Source organism: Carettochelys insculpta, chromosome 2 (assembly GCF_033958435.1).
Source record: "Carettochelys insculpta isolate YL-2023 chromosome 2, ASM3395843v1, whole genome shotgun sequence".
Classification (NCBI taxonomy): Eukaryota; Metazoa; Chordata; order Testudines; family Carettochelyidae; genus Carettochelys; species Carettochelys insculpta.
In genome coordinates this window covers 42770598-42775597 of record NC_134138.1, presented here as the reverse complement: position 1 = coordinate 42775597, position 5000 = coordinate 42770598, and the positions used below count along the sequence as shown (strand labels likewise).

Sequence of the window (5000 nt, the reverse complement as noted above, 5' to 3'; positions counted from 1 at the left end):
GTGGCCGATTCCCTCCCCGGGCACCAGGTCAACCTCCGCTTCTTTCAGCGGGGGTTGACCTGGTGGCCGATTCGCTCCCCGGGCACCAGGTCAACCTCCGGTGCTTTCAGCGGGGGTTGACCTGGTGGCCGATTCGCTCCCCGGGCACCAGGTCAACCTCCGCTGCTTTCAGCGGGGGTTGACCTGGTGGCCCATTCGCTCCCCGGGCACCAGGTCAACCGCACCCTTTTTCGGCCGCCTTCGCCTCCAAATTTTTCCCCCCGTTTCCTTGCCCACTCCTCGGTCACTTCATACGCCCTCCCCCTTACATCCACCGTACGCAACACCTCCACCGGGCTTAATAGTCCACAACCGAGACCCAGGGCCTTCCCCGCTCTCAACAACCTCCACCCACGGTCCCCCTCCACCGGGCTTAATAGTCCACAACCGAGACCCAGGGCCTTCCCCGCTCTCAACAACCTCCACCCACGGTCCCCCTCCACCGGGCTTAATAGTCCACAACCGAGACCCAGGGCCTTCCCCGCTCTCAACAACCTCCACCCACGGTCCCCCTCCACCGGGCTTAATAGTCCACAACCGAGACCCAGGGCCTTCCCCGCTCTCAACAACCTCCACCCACGGTCCCCCTCCACCGGGCTTAATAGTCCACAACCGAGACCCAGGGCCTTCCCCGCTCTCAACAACCTCCACCCACGGTCCCCCAAGACGCACGTTCCAAGCCTTAACCCTCAGACCATCCACCCCCCGGGGGGGACCCCACACCCACCTGACTCCAACTCACTCCCACCAAAAACACCACCACCGCCACCGCCTCAACGGCCTGCCCCACCCAGCACTCCCACACACACACCTGCCCCACCAACGCTCCACACACGCTTTCTTCCCTCTCCCCGACCCGACCCAAGCCATCGCACCGCACCGGGTGAGGGCCTAAGCTTCCTCGCCAGCCCCCCCGCCCCCGACACGCAGGCAGGCAGAGGGAAAGGCCTCAGCGCCCCCCAGGACCGTCGCGCCGCCTTGGCCTCACGGCTTCCCTGCTCCCGCACGGCAGACGCACGCCCCGCTCTACCCCCGCTGGGGCCAAAAGCTGCCTACGGCACCTGGGATTCCCAGGCGGTCACCCATCCAGGTACTAGCCAGGCCCGGGACGGTTTACCTTCCGAGATCGGACGAGATCGGGGGCATTCGGTCCGGTATGGCCGTAGGCCCCCGCCTCCCCGGGCTTTAGCGTCAGCAGCCTGGCCTCAGTCAGCCCGGCCCAAACAATTAACCCGGAGGCCGGGCCGAGGGAAAACTTCCTCCGAGCCGGCCCAAGGGGAAGGGAGGACGAGGACGCCGGGCCCGGGAGGTGACAGGACGTGCACGTCAGACCCGGGAAGCTGTGCGCCCCGAGGTTAACCCCCGGGCCGGGGCGGGGAGAGAAAAATGTTCTAAGTCCGGCAGGGACAGCAGGTCAACCCCGGTCCGAGGCGGGGAGAGAAATTTTCCAAGTCCGGCAGGGACAGCAGGTCAACCCCGGCCGCCGTAGCAGAGGTTGATCTGGTGTCCGATTCGCTCCCCGGGCACCAGGTCAACCTCGGGCGCTTTAGCGGAGGTTGACCTGGTGTCCGATTCGCTCCCCGGGCACCAGGTAAACCGTGCCCGCTTTCAGCGGAGGTTGACCTGGTGGCCGATCCCCTCCTCGGGCTCCAAGTCCGGCAGGGACAGCAGGTCAACCCTGGCCGCTTTAGCAGAGGTTGACCTGGTGTCCGATTCGCTCCCCGGGCACCAGGCAAACCGTGGCCGCTTTCAGCGGAGGTTGACCTGGTGGCCGATCCCCTCCTCGGGCTCCAAGTCCGGCAGGGACAGCAGGTCAACCCCGGCCGCTTTAGCAGAGGTTGACCTGGTGTCCGATTCGCTCCCCGGGCACCAGGTAAACCGTGGCCGCTTTGAGCGGAGGTTGACCTGGTGGCCGATCCCCTCCTCGGGCTCCAAGTCCGGCAGGGACAACAGGTCAACCCCCGTTCCGGGCGGGGAGAGAAAAATTTTCTAAGTCCGGCAGGGACAGCAGGTCAACCCCGGCCGCCGTAGCAGAGGTTGACCTGGTGTCCGATTCGCTCCCCGGGCACCAGGTCAACCTCGGGCGCTTTAGCGGAGGTTGACCTGGTGTCCGATTCGCTCCCCGGGCACCAGGTCAACCTCGGGCGCCTTAGCAGAGGTTGACCTGGTGTCAGATTCGCTCCCCGGGCAGCAGGTCAACCTCGGGCGCTTTAGCAGAGGTTGACCTGGTGTCCGATTCACTCCCCGGGCACCAGGTAAACCGTGGCCGCTTTCAGCGGAGGTTGACCTGGTGGCCGATCCCCTCCTCGGGCTCCAAGTCCGGCAGGGACAGCAGGTGAACCCCGGCCGCTTTAGCAGAGGTTGACCTGGTGTCCGATTCGCTCCCCGGGCACCAGGTAAACCGTGGCCGCTTTCAGCGGAGGTTGACCTGGTGGCCGATCCCCTCCTCGGGCTCCAAGTCCGGCAGGGACAGCAGGTCAACCCCGGCCGCTTTAGCAGAGGTTGACCTGGTGTCCGATTCGCTCCCCGGGCACCAGGTAAACCGTGGCCGCTTTCAGCGGAGGTTGACCTGGTGGCCGATCCCCTCCTCGGGCTCCAAGTCCGGCAGGGACAACAGGTCAACCCCGGTTCCGGGCGGGGAGAGAAAAATTTTCTAAGTCCGGCAGGGACAGCAGGTCAACCCCGGCCGCCGTAGCAGAGGTTGACCTGGTGTCCGATTCGCTCCCCGGGCACCAGGTCAACCTCGGGCGCTTTAGCAGAGGTTGACCTGGTGTCAGATTCGCTCCCCGGGCAGCAGGTCAACCTCGGGCGCTTTAGCAGAGGTTGACCTGGTGTCCGATTCGTTCCCCGGGCACCAGGTAAACCGTGGACGCTTTCAGCGGAGGTTGACCTGGTGGCCGATCCCCTCCTGGGGCTCCAAGTCCGGCAGGGACAGCAGGTCAACCCCGGTCCCAGGCGCGGAGAGAAAAAATTTCTAAGTCCTTCAGGGACAACAGGTCAACCCCGGTTCCGAGCGGGAGAGAAAAATTTTCCAAGTCCGGCAGGGACAACAGGTCAACCCCGGTTCCGGGCGGGGAGAGAAAAATTTTCTAAGTCCGGCAGGGACAACAGGTCAACCCCGGTTCCGGGCGGGGAGAGAAAAATTTTTTAAGTCCGGCAGGGACAGCAGGTCAACCCCGGCCGCTTCAGCGGAGGTTGACCTGGTGTCCGATTCGGTCCCCGGGCACCAGGTAAACCGTGGCCGCTTTCAGCGGAGGTTGACCTGGTGGCCGATCTCCTCCTCGGGCTCCAAGTCCGGCAGGGACAGCAGGTCAACCCCGGCCGCTTTAGCAGAGGTTGACCTGGTGTCCGATTCGCTCCCCGGGCACCAGGTAAACCGTGGCCGCTTTCAGCGGAGGTTGACCTGGTGGCCGATCCCCTCCTCGGGCTCCAAGTCCGGCAGGGACAACAGGTCAACCCCGGTCCCAGGCGGGAGAGAAAAATTTTCTAAGTCCGGCAGGGACAACAGGTCAACCCCGGTCCCAGGCGGGAGAGAAAAATTTTCTAAGTCCGGCAGGGACAACAGGTCAACCCCGGTCCCAGGCGGGAGGGAAAAATTTTCTAAGTCCGGCAGGGACAACAGGTCAACCCCGGTCCCAGGCTGGAGAGAAAAATTTTCTAAGTCCGGCAGGGACAGCAGGTCAACCCCGGCCGCTTCAGCTGAGGTTGACCTGGTGTCCGATTCGCTCCCCGGGCACCAGGTCAACCTCTGGCGCTTTAGCAGAGGTTGACCTGGTGTCAGATTCGCTCCCCGGGCACCAGGTCAACCTCGGGCGCTTTAGCAGAGGTTGACCTGGTGTCCGATTCGCTCCCCGGGCACCAGGTAAACCGTGGCCGCTTTCAGCGGAGGTTGACCTTGTGGCCGATTCCCTCCTCGGGCTCCAAGTCCGGCAGGGACAACAGGTCAACCCCGGTCCCAGGCGGGAGAGAAAAATTTTCTAAGTCCGGCAGGGACAGCAGGTCAACCCCGGCCGCTTCAGCTGAGGTTGACCTGGTGTCCGATTCGCTCCCCGGGCACCAGGTCAACCTCTGGCGCTTTAGCAGAGGTTGACCTGGTGTCAGATTCGCTCCCCGGGCACCAGGTCAACCTCGGGCGCTTTAGCAGAGGTTGACCTGGTGTCCGATTCGCTCCCCGGGCACCAGGTAAACCGTGGCCGCTTTCAGCGGAGGTTGACCTGGTGGCCGATTCCCTCCTCGGGCTCCAAGTCCGGCAGGGACAGCAGGTCAACCCCGGTCCCAGGCGGGGAGAGAAAAAATTTCTAAGTCCGGCAGGGACAACAGGTCAACCCCGGTCCCAGGCTGGAGAGAAAAATTTTCTAAGTCCGGCAGGGACAGCAGGTCAACCCCGGCCGCTTCAGCTGAGGTTGACCTGGTGTCCGATTCGCTCCCCGGGCACCAGGTAAACCGTGGCCGCTTTCAGCGGAGGTTGACCTGGTGGCCGATCCCCTCCTCGGGCTCCAAGTCCGGCAGGGACAACAGGTCAACCCCGGTCCCAGGCGGCAGAGAAAAATTTTCTAAGTCCGGCAGGGACAACAGGTCAACCCCGGTCCCAGGCGGCAGAGAAAAAATTTCAAAGTCCGGCAGGGACAACAGGTCAACCCCGGTACCGGGCGGGAGAGAAAAAATTTCTAAGTCCGGCAGGGACAACAGCTCAACCCCGGTCCCAGGCTGGAGAGAAAAAATTTCTAAGTCCGGCAGGGACAACAGGTCAACCCCGGTCCCAGGCGGCAGAGAAAAAATTTCAAAGTCCGGCAGGGACAACAGGTCAACCCCGGTACCGGGCGGGAGAGAAAAAATTTCTAAGTCCGGCAGGGACAACAGCTCAACCCCGGTCCCAGGCTGGAGAGAAAAAATTTCTAAGTCCGGCAGGGACAACAGGTCAACCCCGGTCCCAGGCGGCAGAGAAAAAATTTCTAAGTCCG

General features: G+C 63.4%; 1 non-coding gene across 1 annotated transcript; it reads right to left on the bottom strand.

The window, feature by feature from the left end:
* Positions 1-1088: 1088 nt before the first annotated feature.
* Positions 1089-1207, bottom strand: LOC142009946 (5S ribosomal RNA). Its single transcript, XR_012644703.1, has one exon. It is a non-coding gene; the product is annotated as a 5S ribosomal RNA (ribosomal RNA).
* Positions 1208-5000: the final 3793 nt, after the last annotated feature.